Below are 17,586 nucleotides of genomic sequence, written 5' to 3'. Positions count from 1 at the left end.
GTGCAGCTTCAAATGTCGAAGAAAGTTGGAAGTTGTTGCGCCTCCGTCTGTAATTTTCTTCCCAGATGTTTTGCAAGTTGCAATCTGTTTTTTGTTGATACAACGTAGTCTTTATATCCGAAAATAACAATTACTTAATTACATCAAGTGTTCCACTGGTAAAACGTTTGATTTAATTACATCAAGTGTTCCACTGGTAAAACGTTTGATTTAATTACATCAAGTGTTCCACTGGTAAAACGTTTGATTTAATTACATCAAGTGTTCCAATGGTAAAACGTTTGATTTAATTACATCAAGTGTTCCAATGGTAAAACGTTTGAGTTAATTACATCAAGTGTTCCAATGGTAAAACGTTTGATTTAATTACATCAAGTGTTCCACTGGTAAAACGTTTGATTTAATTACATCAAGTGTTCCAATGGTAAAACGTTTGAGTTAATTACATCAAGTGTTCCAATGGTAAAACGTTTGATTTAATTACATCAAGTGTTCCACTGGTAAAACGTTTGATTTAATTACATCAAGTGTTCCAATGGTAAAACGATTGATTCTAATTATATCAAGTGTTCCAATGGTAAAACGTTTGATTTAATTGCATCAAGTGTTCCAATGGTAAAACGTTTGAGTTAATTACATCAAGCGTAAGGGATCGAACCCGGGTCTGTAGTGACGCCTCTAGCACTGTGATACAGTACCTTAGACTGCTGCACCACTCGGGTCTATAGTGACACCTCTAACACTGTGATACAGTACCTTTGATCGCTGCACCACTCGGGTCTATAGTGACACCTCTAGCACTGTGATACAGTACCTTAGACTGCTGCACCACTCGGGTCTATAGTGACACCTCTAACACTGCGATACAGTACCTTAGACTGCTGCACCACTCGGGTCTATAGTGACACCTCTAACACTGCGATACAGTACCTTAGACTGCTGCACCACTCAGGTCTATAGTGACACCTCTAACACTGCGATACAGTACCTTAGACTGCTGCACCACTCAGGTCTATAGTGACACCTCTAACACTGCAATACAGTACCTTAGATCGCTGTGCCACTCGGGTCTATAGTGACACCTCTAACACTGTGATACAGTACCTTAGACTGCTGTGCCACTCGGGTCTATAGTGACACCTCTAACACTGTGATACAGTACCTTAGACTGCTGCACCACTCGGGTCTATAGTGACACCTCTAACACTGTGATACAGTACCTCAGACTGCTTTGCCACTCGGGTCTATAGTGACACCTCTAACACTGTGATACAGTACCTTAGACTGCTGCACCACTCGGGTCTATAGTGACACCTCTAACACTGCGATACAGTACCTTAGACTGCTGCACCACTCAGGTCTATAGTGACACCTCTAACACTCTGATGCAGTACCTTAGACTGCTGTGCCACTCGGGTCTATAGTGACACCTCTAACACTGTGATACAGTACCTTAGACTGCTGCACCACTCGGGTCTATAGTGACACCTCTAACACTGTGATGCAGTACCTTAGACTGCTGTGCCACTCGGGTCTATAGTGACACCTCTAACACTGTGATACAGTACCTCAGACTGCTGTGCCACTCGGGTCTATAGTGACACCTCTAACACTGTGATGCAGTACCTTAGACTGCTGCACCACTCGGGTCTATAGTGACACCTCTAACACTGTGATACAGTACCTTAGACTGCTGCACCACTCGGGTCTATAGTGACACCTCTAACACTGCGATACAGTACCTTAGATCGCTGTGCCACCCGGGCATAACCTTTTTTTAACCACTTCTGATGGTTGTTAAAAGTGGAATTTTGACATTATTACCGTTATATCAGCACACTCAACACTCCCAACACCCCCAACTATCAATCTCTTTGCACCGTAGACATCTAGTGACCACTTGATTCCATGTGACCAAACATTCCTGAGGCTGAGTATCAAATAGTCACCTGTCCCTTTTAATAGCCGGGCAATGGCACACATAGCAAATACATTTTGGGTCTAAATTAAAGGAGCTACAATTATAGTTTAATTACATATTTTAAATAAAATGTCCATAATATCTGCATTAATAGTGGAATGATCGTGTTTCACAATATTCCTAAACAAAAAAAATAATCTCGATCTTATATTGTGTTGTTGACTGAACGTTTGTTTATGTGTAACTCTGTGTTGTTGTTTTTGTCACACTGCTTTGCTTTATCTTGGCCAGGTTGCAGTTGTAAATGAGAACTTGTTCTCAACTGACCAACCTGATTAATTAAATAAAGGAGAAATAAATACAACATAATAATACATAAAAATGTAATAGCAGTCTAGACCTAGTCTGTTCATTATATACATCTAATTGATGTATTGTTACTCCGTGTATGTGCCGTATAGACCTAGTCTGTTCATTATATACATCTACATGATTTATTGTTTCTGTAACGGTCGTCGTCCTCCTCTTCGGATGAAGAGGAGGAGTAGGGATTGGACCAAAGCGCAGCGTGATAGTTTGACATAATGAATGTTTATTAAAGTAAAGACGAAAACCGAAAACACTTCAACAAACTACAAAATAACAAATGAACGTAGACAGACATGAACTATGAGCACTTACAAAATGACGAAGAACGCACGAACAAGAACAGACTACATACACAAACGACAAAACTAAACAGTCCCGTGTGGTGCACATACACAGACACGGAAGACAACCACACACAAACAAACAGTGTGAACAGCCTACCTTTATATGGTTCTCAATCAGAGGAAACGTCAAACACCTGTCTCTGATTGAGAACCATATAAGGCTAATTCCCAATGACCTAAACATAGAAACACAAAACATAGAGTGCCCACCCCAACTCACGTACTGACCAACTAAACACATACAAAAATAACAGAAAACAGGTCAGGAACGTGACAGTTACACCAGGTAGAAGCAGTATAGACCTAGTCTGTTCATTATATACATCTACATGGGGTATTGATTCACCAAAAATAAAGGGAAATTATATTATTTTATACTAATACAATTGCTCAGAGGAAGAGATTTAGTTTAACATGTAATTCTCAAAAGGGAGGGGTCTGAATTATTGCTACCCATGTTTTAAATACTCCAGCAACCTCCCCTTGGGAGGATAACGACACTGAAATGTTTTATGAGATTAGAGAACGTATTGGGTGGGATCTTAGACCATTCCTCCAAACAGAATCTCTCCAGGTCCTTGATTTATTTTGTCTGTGCCTATGGACTGCCCTGTTCAATTCAAACCACAGGTTTTCAATGGAGTTCAAGTCTGACGACTGAGATGGCCATTGAAAATGTTGATTTTGTGCCTAATTAACCATTTCTTTGTGGATGTTGATATGTCTTGCTGGAAGATCCACTTATGGCCAAGTTTCAGCCCCCTAGCAAAACTAGGTTTTGGGCTAAAACAGTAATTTTTGCTCATCTTTATCAAGGGTATCAATAACTAGGTGCTTATTTTGATATCTAGTTATTTGACTGAATCAGTAATACAGATGTGGAGTAGATGTAGTTTGTTTTAAATCCTCATAAAAAATCTGAACTAATCAAACAACACTTGTTGCTCTTTGTACGTGTTGATATAATATTCATATTTAATGGAGAGGAAAAAAACGTTTCCCTAAACTTCTTTATAACATTATAATTCAATGAAGAAGAAAACAAGTTTTCCCTCCTCAACTGGGTTTACTCCCTCCAGACAGCAGATGGCGATATGTGTCTTTTAGGCGAGGTTTGTAGTGTGATGTATAATCTAGTGGACGGAACGCTTCTTCAACAACTGCAGCCACGTCGGTAGCTCGCTAGCCAACAAAGTCGGAACATTCAAGTTCTTTAGACAATTTCGTGGTTTATTTGCCACTATGCTTTAAACATACTTATGTGGAAACAACTAGCTACCCCATTTAATTTAATATTTACGTTGTAAGTCAACTAGCTGGCTGGTTAAGTTAGCACTAGTCTAGTCGCTACTGCTAACTAGCTATTATCCCCGACCATGAGTTCACTAAACTACTCTCCTCCTGATAAAGAAGAGGTGGTCTGCTGGACGGAGAAAGAAACTCTCGTGAAAGAGGAGGAGAAAGAAAAGGCTGTTACAATACAAAAACAAGTAGAGGGTGAGGCTGTTACAGTGAATGAAGAAGAGAAAGACGTTACAGTTAAAGAAGAGGAAGAGGCCTTAAGAGTGAAAGTGGAGGATGACGTTACTGTGAAAGAAGAGGGGGAAGGTGCAGTTTTTGGAGTGGAGAATGACGTGAAAGAAGATGAAGACGTTTTTGGAATGAAGGATGAAGAGGGGGAGATTACTGTCACATTAGAGGAGGAAGAAGAAGAGAAGCCTGGAGAACTGATTAGCACCAGTAAATACAGTGAGTACTATCTTATAAAACAGGGACATTGATCTGATTAACACCAGTAAATACAGTGAGTACCATCTTATAAAACACGGACATTGATCTCTGCAGTTGTTGAACAAATGTTTGATTTTTAAAACGGCATTCTACACTTGAATATGTTTTTGTACTGTAGGAATTGTTCGTGACTTCCTCCGGTTATTTAAAAAAATACTTTTCCAGTTGAAAAGTGATATGTAAATACAGTAAAGTATAAACACACTAAAGGGAAACAAATAAATGTTTTGAGCAAAGTAGTGTTTTTTGAGACAACTGCAAACTAGAAGGAGTGAGTGATGTCATAGTAAGGTATTCAAGAAGTTGGCTTGATGGGAAGTCGTGATGTCATCCAATAGGCGACTGATCTTCATGTGAATATTCATTATTCTTTTTAAAGTCATTCCTGTTTTGTCAAGTTGGTTGTTGGTCATTGCTAGAAAGCCATTTTCAAGTCTTGCCTTAGACTTTCAAGACGATTTAAGTCCAAACTGTAACTAGGTCACTCAGGAACATTCAATGTCATCTTGGTAAGCTCCTCCAGTGTAGATTTGGCCTTGTGGTTTAGTTTATTTTCATGTTCGTACAGTTTTTTGTATTCAGATTTCTAAAATGCACTCTACCTACGTAACATTTAGTGTTGCCTTATATTACGCTGGAAAAACAGTTTTCATGGGCACAGATCCTAAATCATTTCAGAGTATGCAAAATTAAATTATGCTAACCGAGAGTCACCGTATTGACAACGCCCAAATGGGTACTGTCATTAACGCGGTTCTTCAATAATTACACATAATACTTAATACTGTAGCTGTTTTGTTACAGTCACTTGTTCAACTATCATCAGCTGATCCAGGAAATCATTTTCTGAATGACAGTCAAATGACAAACATCACGACATGCAACAACAACCAAAGTGCTTCTTCATTCATTACTCTGGTAAAGACAGTTATGCCGTGCTCCACGTTGGATCCAACATCCCTACCAAATTGATGTTTATAATGTTATTGTCTGCTTGATTTACAGTAGGGTCTCGTTAGTCTGTTTGGAGACAGAGATACTTAGCTCATAATGTGTAGAGAACTGTTCCTTGATGGATATGTGTAACAGTATAACTTTAGTCCGACCCCTCGCCCCGACCCGGGCGCGAATCAGGGACCCTCTGCACACATCAACAACAGTCACACGAAGCATCGTTACCCATCGCTCCACAAAAGCCGCGGCCCTTGCAGAGTAAGGGGAACCACTACTTCAAGGTCTCAGAGCAAGTGACGTCACCGATTGAAAGGCTATTAGCGCGCACCACCGCTAATTAGCTAGCCATTTCACATCCGTTACATAGGCTATTGTACAACACACAGAGCTATTTTCCTTTATTCAGGACATTTAGAATGACAACCCATTACAGAGTAGCCTAGTGGGATTATTCACAAAATTATCTGGTTATGAAATAGTATGACAAATTAATTTTAGTTTCCATGTTTCACCTGAAATATATTAAATTGTTTATAGTCCTAGGTCTATGTTGTTGTTAGGTGAATCAAAGCAAACATTTTTTTATATAGCCCTTCGTACATCAGCTGATATCTCAAAGTGCTGTACAGAAACCCAGTCTAAAACCCCAAATAGCAAGCAATGCAGGTGTAGAAGCACGGTGGCTAAGAAAAACTCCCCGAAAAGGCCAAAACCTAGGAAGAAACCTAGAGAGGAACCAGGCTATGAGGGGTGGCCAGTCCTCTTCTGACTGTGCCGGGTGGAGATTATAACAGAACATGGCCAAGATGTTCAAATGTTCATAAATGACCAGCATGGTCAAATAATAATAATCACAGTAGTTGTCGAGGGTGCAGCAAGTCAGCACCTCAGGAGTAAATGTCAGTTGGCTTTTCATAGCTGATCATTAAGAGTATCTCTCCTGCAGTCTCTAGAGAGTTGAAAACAGCAGGTCTGGGACAGGTAGCACATCCTGTGAACAGGTCAGGGTTCCATAGCCGCATGCAGAACAATTGAAACTGGAGCAGCAGCACGGCCAGGTGGACTGGGGACAGCAAGGAGTCATCATGCCAGGTAGTCCCGACGCATGGTCCTAGGGCTCAGGTCCTCCTCTGAGAGAGAGAGAATTAGAGAGAGCATACTTAAATTCACACAGGACACCGGATAAGACAGGAGAAGTACTCCAGATATAACAAACTGACCCTAGCCCCCCGACACATAAACTACTGCAGCATAAATACTGGAGGCTGAGACAGGAGGGGTCAGGAGACACTGTGGCCCCATCCGATGATACCCCCGGACAGGGCCAAACAGGAAGGATATAACCCGACCCACTTTGCCAAAGCACAGCCCCCACACCACTAGAGGGATATCCTCAACCACCAACTTACCATCCTGAGACAAGGCCGAGTATAGCCCACAAAGATCTCCGCCATGGCACAAACCAAGGGGGGGCGCCAACCCAGACAGGAAGATCACGTCAGTGACTCAACCCACTCCAGTGACGCACCCCTCCTAGGGACGGCATGAAGGAGCACCAGTAAGCCAGTGACTCAGCCCCTGTAATAGGGTTAGAGGCAGAGAATCCCAGCGGAGAGAGGGGAACCGGCCAGGCAGAGACAGCAAGGGCGGTTTGTTGCTCCAGAGCCTTTCCGTTCACCTTCACACTCCTGGGCAGACTACACTCAATCATATGACCCAATGAAGAGATGAGTCTTCAATAAAGACTTAAAGGTTGAGACCGAGTCTGCGTCTCACATGGGTAGGCAGACCATTCCATAAAAATGGAGATCTATAGGAGAAAGCCCTGCCTCCAGCTGTTTGCTTAGAAATTCTAGGGACAATTAGGAGGCTTGCGTCTTGTGACCGTAGCGTACGTGTAGGTATGTACGGCAGGACCAACTCGGAAAGATAGGTAGGAGCAAGCCCATGTAACGCTTTGTAGGTTAACAGTAAAACCTTGAAATCAGCCCTTGCCTTAACAGGAAGCCAGTGTAGGGAGGCTAGCACTGGATTAATATGATCAAATTTTTGGGTTCTAGTCAGGATTCTAACAGCCGTGTTTAGCACTAACTGAAGTTTATTTAGTGCTTTATCCGGGTATCCAGAAAGTAAAGCATTGCAGTTGTCTAACCTAGAAGTAACAAAAGCATGGAATAATTTTTCTGCATCATTTTTGGACAGAAAATGTCTGATTTTTGCAATGTTACGTAGATGGAAAAAAGCTGTCCTTGAAACAGTCTTGATATGTTCGTCAAAAGAGAGATCAGGGTCCAGAGTAACGCCGAGGTCCTTCACAGTTTTATTTGAGACGACGTTACAACCATCAAGATTAATTGTCAGATTTAACAGAAGATCTCTTTGTTTCTTGGGACCTAGAACAAGCATCTCTGTTTTGTCTGAGTTTAAAAGTAGAACGTTTTCAGCCAACCACTTCCTTATGTCTGAAACACAGGCTTCTAGCGAGGGCAATTTTGGGGCTTCACCATGTTTCATTGAAATGTACAGCTGTGTGTCATCCGCATAACAGTGAAAGTTAACATTATGTTTTCGAATGACATCCCCAAGAGGTAAAATATATAGTGAAAACAATAGTGGTCCTAAAACGGAACCTTGAGGAACACAGAAATGTACAGTTGATTTGTCAGAGGACAAACCATTCACAGAGACAAACTGATATCTTTCCGACAGATAAGATCTAAACCAGGCCAGAACTTGTCCGTGTAGACCAATTTGGGTTTCCAATCTCTCCAAAAGAATGTGGTGATCGATGGTGTCAAAGGCAGCACTAAGGTCTAGTAGCACGAGGACAGATGCAGAGCCTCGGTCTGACGCCATTAACCTGTTTGCGCTGCAGGGACAGTATTGAGTAGCTCTGATAAAAGGTGCCCATTTCAAACGGCCTCGTACTCAAATCTTGCTCGTACAATATGCATATTATTATTACTATTGGATAGAAAACACTTTCTAGTTTCTAAAACCGTTTGAATTATATCTGTGAGTCAAACAGAACTCATTTGGCACAAACTTCCTGATCAGGAAGTGGAAAGTCTGAAATCGAGGCTCTGTTCTACTTCCTGCCTATAAATGGTCATGATACGTATTAGTATACGTGCACTTCGTAGACCTTCCCCTGGATGTCAAGAGGCGGTGAGAGAAGAAATTTAATGTTTATCTTGGTCTGAAGTGGAATACAAGCTCTTTGTATGACGTGTCCCCCATTTCTTGTTTTCTGGAGAGCGCGAAGAGGGACTTGGATTTGCCTTCTGTTTAGCTGCCGTTATAGGCGACTAATATCTCCGGCTTTGATTTTATTTGATACATGTGACCATATCATCGTAAAGTATGTTTTTTCAATATAGTTTCATCAGATTATTGAGATTTTTTCGGGAGTTTTGCCGTGTTCCGTTCTCTTCCGTTTGTTGACATGGAGAGCGTCGTGCCACTTGGCTAGTGTGCTTGCTAATTCAAGAGGGAAAATGGACGTTCTAAATCCAAACAACGATTGTTCTTGACAAAGGACCCCTTGTCCAACATTCTGATGGAAGATCAACAAAAGTAAGAAACATTTTATGATGCTATTTCATGTATCTGTCGTGCATGTGAACTAGTCGCCCAACTTTGGGGTACTCTAGCTATACTGAAGCTGGATGTCGTAATGAAGTTATTTTTTTTAATTCTAACACTGCGATTTCATTAAGAACTAATGGATCTATCATTTCCTATACAACATGTATTTTTTAGTTATGTTTATAAATAGCTATTTGGTTAGAATATGTGTGTCAGAAAAAGTGTCAGAAAAATATCGTTGCTGTTTAGACGTTGTGGAAAAAGTAGCTAAGTTAGCACAATGTGTAACCACTGATTTCAGCTCTAAATATGCACATTTTCGAACGAAACATAAGTGTATGTATAACCTGATGTTATAGGACTGTCATCTGATGAAGAATATCAAGGTTAGTCAAAAAATATATATCTTTTACTGGTTTGTTACGATCGCTAACTTTTGCTACTGGGAAATGGCTTGTCTTTCTGGCTATTGTGGTAAGCTAATATAACGCTATATTGTGTTTTCGCTGTAAAACACTTAATAAATCGGAAATAGTGGCTGGAATCACAAGATGCCTGTCTTTCATTTGCTGTACACTATGTATTTTTCAGAAATGTTTTATGATGAGTAATTAGGTATTTGACGTTGGTGTCTGTAATTATTATGGCTGCTTTCGGTGCAATTTCTGATTGTAGCTGCAATGTAAACTATGATTTATACCTGAAATATGCACATTTTTCGAACAAAACATAGATTTATTGTATAACATGTTATAAGACTGTCATCTGATGAAGTTGTTTCTTGGTTAGTTTGGTTGGTTCTTGGTTAGTTAGGTTGGCTTTGTGCATGCTACCTGTTCTGTGAAAAATGTCTGTCCTTTTTTTGTATTTGGTGGTGAGCTAACATGAATATACGTGCTGTTTTCGCTGTAAAACATTTAAAAAATCGGACATGTTGGCTGGATTCACAAGATGTGTACCTTTCATTTGCTGTATTGGACTTGTTAATGTGTGAAAGTTAAATATTTAAAAAATATATATTTTGAATTTCGAGCCCTGCACTTGAGCTGGCTGTTGTCATAAGTGTACCGACGTCGGGCTTGCAGCCAGAAGAAGTTAAAAGGTAATTTACCACCTTCACAAGTGCAGTCTCAGTGTTATGATGGGGTCTAAAACCAGACTGAAGCAGTTCGTATACATTGTTTGTCTTCAGGAAGGCAGTGAGTTGCTGCGCAACAGCTTTTTCTAAACATTTTGAGAGGAATGGAAGATTCGATATAGGCCAATTAGTTTTTTTATATTTTCTGGGTCAAGGTTTGGCTTTTTCAAGAGAGGCTTTATTACTGCCACTTTTAGTGAGTTTGGTACACATCTGGTGGATAGAGAGCTGTTTATTATGTTCAACATAGGAGGGCCAAGCACATGAAGCAGCTCTTTAAGTAGTTTAGTTGGAATAAGGTCCAGTATGCAGCTTGAAGGTTTAGAGGCCATGATTAGTTTCATCATTGTGTCAAGAGACATAGTACTAAAACACTTAAGTGTCTCTCTTGATCCTAGGTCCTGGCAGAGTTGTGCAGACTCAGGACAGCTGAGCTTTGGAGGAATACGCAGATTCAAAGAGGAGTCCGTAATTTGCTTTCTAATGATCATGATCTTTTCCTCAAAGAAGTTCATGAATTTATTACTGCTGAAGTGAAAGCCATCCTCACATGGGGAATGCTGCTTTTTAGTTAGCTTTGCGGCAGTATCAAAAAGACATTTTGGATTGTTCTTATTTTCCTCAATTAAGTTGGAAAAATAGGATGATCGAGCAGCAGTGAGGGCTCTTCGATACTGCACGGTACTGTCTTTCCAAGCTAGTCGGAAGACTTCCAGTTTGGTGTGGCGCCATTTCCTTTCCAATTTTCTGGAAGCTTGCTTCAGAGCTCGGGTATTTTCTGTATACCAGGGAGCTAGTTTCTTATGACAAATGTTTTTCGTTTTAGGAGTGCAACTGCATATAGGGTATTGCGCAAGGTTAAATTGAGTTCCTCAGTTAGGTGGTTAACTGATTTTTGTCCTCTGACGTCCTTGGGTAGGCAGAAGGAGTCTGGAAGGGCATCAAGGAATCTTTGTGTTGTCTGAGAATTTATAGTACGACTTTTGATGCTCCTTGGTTGGGGTCTGAGCAGATTATTTGTTGCGATTGCAAACGTAATAAAATGGTGGTCTGATAGTCCAGGATTATGAGGAAAAACTTTAAGATCTACAACATTTATTCCATGGGACAAAACTAGGTCCAGAGTATGACTGTGGCAGTGAGTAGGTCCAGAGACATGTTGGACAAAACCCACTGAGTCGATGATGGCTCCGAAAGCCTTTTGGAGTGGGTCTGTGGACTGTTCCATGTGAATATTAAAATCACCAAAAATTAGAATATTATCTACTATGACTACAAGGTCCGATAGGAATTCAGGGAACTCAGTGAGGAATGCGGTATATGGCCCAGGAGGCCTGTAAACAGTAGCTATAAAAAGTGATTGAGTAGGCTGCATAGATTTCATGACTAGAAGCTCAAAAGGGGTAAATTGAAATTTGCTATAGTAAATGTTAGCAACACCTCCGCCTTTGCGGGATGCACGGGGGATATAGTCACTAGTGTAACCAGGAGGTGAGGCCTCATTTAACACAGTAAATTCATCAGGCTTAAGCCATGTTTCAGTCAGGCCAATCGCATCAAGATTATGATCAGTGATTAGTTCATTAACTATAACTGCCTTTGAATTGAGGGATCTAACATTAAGTAGCCCTATTTTGAGATGTGAGGTATCACGATCTCTTTCAATAATGGTAGGAATGGAGGAGGTCTTTATCCTAGTGAGATTGCTAAAGCGAAGTTATGGGTCCTACAGTAGGTCTATGTTGTTGTTTGGTGAAGTTATGTGCCAATTTGTTGAACACTTAGGGTACAAACCCTCATTGTCAGGCTGATGGCAAAGCTAGCCAGAGAGCATTTTACCTGTTGAAGTGTTTAAGTATAAATCAATTGAAGCAGGTGATTCAAGCCCTACAATTATAATCCATATTTAATGTGAAATGCACTTATAAGCAACCTGGAAATGGTGGATATTATTGCTGTCAGCCTATGAGAACTCCCCTGAGTTTTCTCCCACGGTGGTGAATCAGTGAATAGACACAGAGCTTAATGTGAGTTTCCTTGAGTAGCACTCCTGATCTTGCACTGTAATGTTCAGAATACATTGTGAAAATCTAAAATCTTCGCTCACTATTTTTGCTCCAGGCAGATATACTACATCCATAACTAGCGGTTTCCTCATTAGCAGGGAGGAGTTTCTGCAGGCAAATTGTGTGTGCTATGCCCTCGTGCCGCAATTTGAGCAAACACAGAAAGGGGCCCATATTGGAGACCAAATGTAATCTGGCACAGTGCTTAGGATTCCAACAACTTGAATAACTTATTTCTAGCCTACAATCATTGATGTTACTACTAATGTGAAAACAAGACTAAATCTGGCTATTCTTGCTATCTTGACTGTCTTAATTGTTAAATACAACAGACGTCAATTGTTGTACACCTTCATGGGTACGCTCTGGGAATCACCCTTTACCTCAAATATACAGTGGATTTCTGCTGTAGTGGGCCTTTAACCATCTGTCTGACTTTGTTGTTCACACAGGAGAGAGACGGGACTATCGTGGATCCTCTGGGGAGCCTCAACAAACTCATGATGCTGATGAGGCAGAGAAAAGTCTCTCCAGATCAGAACACCTCAAGAAACACCAGCAGAGACCCACAGGGAAGAATTCTCACTGCTGCTCTAACTGTGGGAAAAGATTCAACTCTTCAGTAAAACTTAAAACACATCAAAGAATTCACACAGGAGAGAAAACTTATGGCTGTGATCAATGTGGGAAGAGTTTTACTCTGCTACAAACCCTGAAATCACACCAGCGAACACACACAGGAGAGAAACCTTATAGCTGTGATCAATGTGGGAAGAGTTTTACTACATCTAGTAATCTCACTATACACCAGAGAACACACACAGGAGAGAAACCATATAGCTGTGATCAATGTGGGAAGAGTTTTAATACATCTAGCTATCTAACTATACACCAGAGAACACACACAGGAGAGAAACCTTACGGCTGTGATCAATGTGGGAAGAGATTTATTCTGCTACAAACCCTGAAATCACACCAGAGAATACACTCTGGAGAGAAACCTTTTGGCTGTTATCAATGTGGGACGAGTTTTTCTCAGCTAAGCATCCTGATAGTACACCAGCGCGGACACACAGGAGAGAAACCTTTTAGCTGTGATCAATGTGGGAAGGGTTTTACTACATCTAGCTGTCTAACTATACACCAGAGAACACACACTGGAGAGAAACCTTATGGCTGTGATCAATGTGGGAAGAGTTTTACTCAGCTAAGCAACCTGGTAGTACACAAGAGATCACACACAGGAGAGAAACCTTATAGCTGTGATCAATGTGGGAAGAGTTTTACTACATCTAGCTGTCTAACTATACACCAGAGAATACACACAGGAGAGAAACCTTATGGCTGTGATCACTGTGGGAAGAGTTTTATTGGGCTACAATCCCTGAAATCACACCAGAGAATACACACGGGAGAGAAATCTTATAGCTGTAATCAATGTGGGAAGAGTTTTACTACGTCTAGCTGTCTAACTAAACACCAGAGAACACACACGGGAGAGAAATCTTTTGGCTGTGATCAATGTGGGAAGCGTTTTTCTCACCCAAGCAGACTGATAGTACACCAGCGGACACACACAGGAGAGAAACCTTATAGCTGTGATCAGTGTAGGAAGAGTTTTTCTACATCTTGCTATCTAACTATTCACCAGAGAACACACACAGGAGAGAAACCGTATAGCTGTGATCAATGTGGGAAGAGATACTCTGATAAAAGATCTCTGATTAAACATCAGAAATTACATAAATGAAGGAGTTGTTTCATGATATCAATGAAATAATGTCACAATGTAGAATGTTTTAACATTGTTGTAGCAGTATTTGAATGAATGTCAGAATGTAGAACCCTAAACGTTTGTCCCCTGTTCAGTTGATATTAGCCTCAGCGGAAAAATCCAGGCCCTGAATTGAAAGAGTACTATTTAACAAAAAGTGACAAAAAAAATTGTGTTACACTTACCACGTTGGTGACCCACTTGAATCAAAACGCAACACTTCAACATGTTTAGGTTTTCAATATATCCCAAACTGTTTCTGCATATTGGTTATTGATTTGGACACGTTAAAACCGTGTTTTGACATTGCGCTATTCCAATTTAGCAAAATGTCATTGAAAAGACGTTGAAAATAAGACTATCCCCGACGTCCAATATATGTTCGGTTGTAGTTGTAGTTTTCGGGTTGTTTTTTCAATGACTTCATTTCAACATACTTGCAGCCTAAACACATGGACGCAGTATAATAAATTGGTCTATAATCAATTGTATTAACAATCTTACGTCTTACATTTAGCACGTATAGCATCTTACATTTAGCTCGTATAGCTCGTTAGCACATAGGACGCACTGATTGGTGTCACCTCGTTAGTGTTCCACCTGTGCTGGCTTGTCCATCTCGTTAGTGGGAAGGTGTTTCACCTGAGCTGGTCCAGGTTCTATTTAAGAGTGTCTGGTCCAGTGCTCCAGTTGTCTTGATAGATGTGGAGAGTCAACACCTTTAGTTGCGCTACGGTTTTGGTTTGCTTCCTGTCTTTAAGTTTGTTGTGGGTTTTTCTTTTGTTTGCCTCTTCTTGGGCAGATTTAGTGGGTGCTTATGGTAGGTGACTTTTATGTCCCAGTTGTTGTTACTTGTCAACTTTCAGTCGACACAGAGCAAAACTGCAAGATTATGTTATAATACGTGTATTGCATCAAATGGTTGTTTAATGCAACAAAATATAGGGTTCTTAGAACTATTGTGTCTGTGTGTTCTACTGAGGATGGGCCTCTGGGAGAAAACACTGACAGGAGATTTACAATGTCTTTTGGGTGATATAACCTAAAGAGACCGCATTCCAGAGCATGAGTTAATGTTTCTGTTATATATTGTACCAGGGAGAGATGACCCCAGGACCAGACCCTGGTCTCTACACAAAGACTACTGTTTTTACAGCAGATACTGTCCGCTGAGAATTTTAAGTATCTTTCATACAAATCTTAACCTTGTGACCCGTTCTATACATCTATTGTTCGTCATGTAGGTTGAAAGGAGAGTATCTTGGCTATAAAAGACCTTTGTACTGTTGTCCTGTGGGTCGACCAGCCATCATTATCGTAGAACACTCAATTGATTCACTTTATGTGTACGTTGTATTGATCTGCTCCCTTATTAATAAGTGAATAAAGATTTAGTTTAAGAATAACTCTGACTTGTGTGGTTAGTTTCTCTCATTTGATATTAAAGAAGTTAACCACCACATTTGGCGATGTGAATCTTCACTTGGTGACCGCTCCTGACGACCTGGGTAAATGACCTGGCTCCTGACGACCTGGGTAAATGGTGCACAAGGGATCGCTCAAACTTGGGATCTCAGGAAGACCACACTTTGGGAACGGAGCAGATGGACCCACCATTGATCTGAGAGGCAGCGAGCCGAGTGGATATCACATCTCAAAAGTATATATTTTTTTAATTAAGAGGAAACCCGCAAAGTGGAGTTAAGCCTCGTAGGCTCTGCGTGTGTATTCCTGTGTGGAGGTGTAAACAGGGCCCAGTCAGGAGGCTCTGAGTGTGTATTCCTGTGTGGAGGTGTAAACAGGGCCCAGTCAGGAGGCTCTGAGGCTGAGTCGGCTATCTATGTGAACTGGATGAAAACTAGAGTCTGTGTTTACTAGTTAAGACCATTTATGATATAGTATAAGATACTAAGGTGCACCTGTAATTATTTTAAACCTGTAATTGTTTTAAACCTGGACCCAATTTTAGAAGTATTGAAAGATGTAAATGTATGAGTTGCATTATCCTAGGAACTAACCATGAGATAGAAATGTGAAAATATTCCTGCAGATTAAAATATTGTTGAAAACAACTAATTGATTAGGTATGTTTGAGAACAGCATTGTGTGACTGTGATATGAGAGTTGTGTGAATATGGAAATGAGTCTCAATCTGACGTTTGGATAGTAACATATAGAAATATGCTTAATCAGATTGAAATTTGGATAATAAACGAGATGATATTTTAGAAAGCAGGGGGGGGGGGGGGGTTTCCCAGTATGAGAGGAGTTGCTAGATTTATTGAATAAACCATTTTCCATAAAGTTAGAGAGAACCAAGGTGGCTGACTAGCTGTTGATGTTGAAGAATCGTCCCGTCCACTAGATTAAAGGTCACAGTGGCAGAATCACCTGAAAGACGCACATCGCCATGTGCTGACTGGAGTTGGCATCGCAGTTGAGAAAACACTCAAAAGCGACTGCCTCTAAAAACCAAAGACTCCCTTTGAAAACTGGCGATGTGGCATCAAACATTTATTATAGTGTAAAAATGTACTACAAAGTGTAGCTAAATACAATAACTTTAGTCATACCCACTCAGCCCGTGACGTCCAAGGACGTTGAATTACGGGCGATATCAGGTCTGTCTGTTGTGGCCGCTATTTCTCCCCCAAATAGTCACCCCAAATTGGGCTGTGTATAACTATGTAAATGTCTCTCGGACAAGGTAACCTTTATCCATATACACTCTAAAAAGTAGAGGTTCCTGGATTATCCTTTAGGGGTTCTTCAAATTGAAACTGTGGGGAACCCCTAAAAGTTATTTGAATAACGTTTTGTGGGAACCCCTAAAAGTTGTTTGAAGAACCCTTTATCATGGTTCCTCAAAAAACCTTTTGGGGTTCATTTTTTGAACTCTGTCCACCCTCCCTGCATTATAAAAACATATTTAAATAATAATATTGACAATATTGATTTAAATAATTCATTGTTTATTTAGTGGCACCACAAATGTGAATTCATATTTACAAAACAATTTACCAAACAAAACACATTACAAAATTGCAACATTTCTGCAGACATGTCAGACCATAATAAATAATACATTTACTTTGTATAGTGCTTTTCATGACATTTAAAAAAATATATACAAATAATGATGTACAATAAAAACAACATACATTAAAAATGAATCATTGGTAAAATAACAATATTGTAGACATGATGCTAAATACAGATTTTTCAGCTTTAGTGTGTATATCGTATCCACTTAGTTAAGTTAAGAAGTTTGCCATCTTTATGACCGGCCCTGGTAACTTCACCCCAACTTCTCTTATCCCCAGAACACAGTAACTTAACAACATAAGTGTTTTTCTGACATTTTGGGGAAATTGAAGGGAAAATAAAAAATACAGCCCTAGCAGAGCCCCAAGTCCCATGGGGACGTCCTCGAGGGCGTGGATGTTCTCCCCATCAAAGGCCAGCGGGATTTCACTCTCATGGTGAAATGGATTTCCGCTGATGTGCAGTAAAGGAGTGAACAGCGGTGAAATCTGTGTCAACAAAAGTAAGAAAAGATTATTACACATACAATTAACAAAGAACATAACAAATGTTCAGCTGTAGTTTTATATAAGCATGCACACCTATGTTTATGAAGA

The 17,586-nt window shown here is 40.3% G+C and overlaps 1 pseudogene; it reads left to right on the top strand.

Moving 5' to 3' along the window:
- Positions 1–3,784: 3,784 nt before the first annotated feature.
- LOC129838998 (zinc finger protein 501-like) lies at positions 3,785–13,735 on the top strand (annotated as a pseudogene).
- The last annotated feature ends 3,851 nt before the right edge of the window (positions 13,736–17,586 follow it).

The sequence above is a fragment of the Salvelinus fontinalis genome, chromosome 40 (genome assembly GCF_029448725.1).
Source record: "Salvelinus fontinalis isolate EN_2023a chromosome 40, ASM2944872v1, whole genome shotgun sequence".
In the NCBI taxonomy this organism is placed as follows: domain Eukaryota; kingdom Metazoa; phylum Chordata; class Actinopteri; order Salmoniformes; family Salmonidae; genus Salvelinus; species Salvelinus fontinalis.
This window is presented reverse-complemented; position numbering and strand designations above follow the sequence as displayed.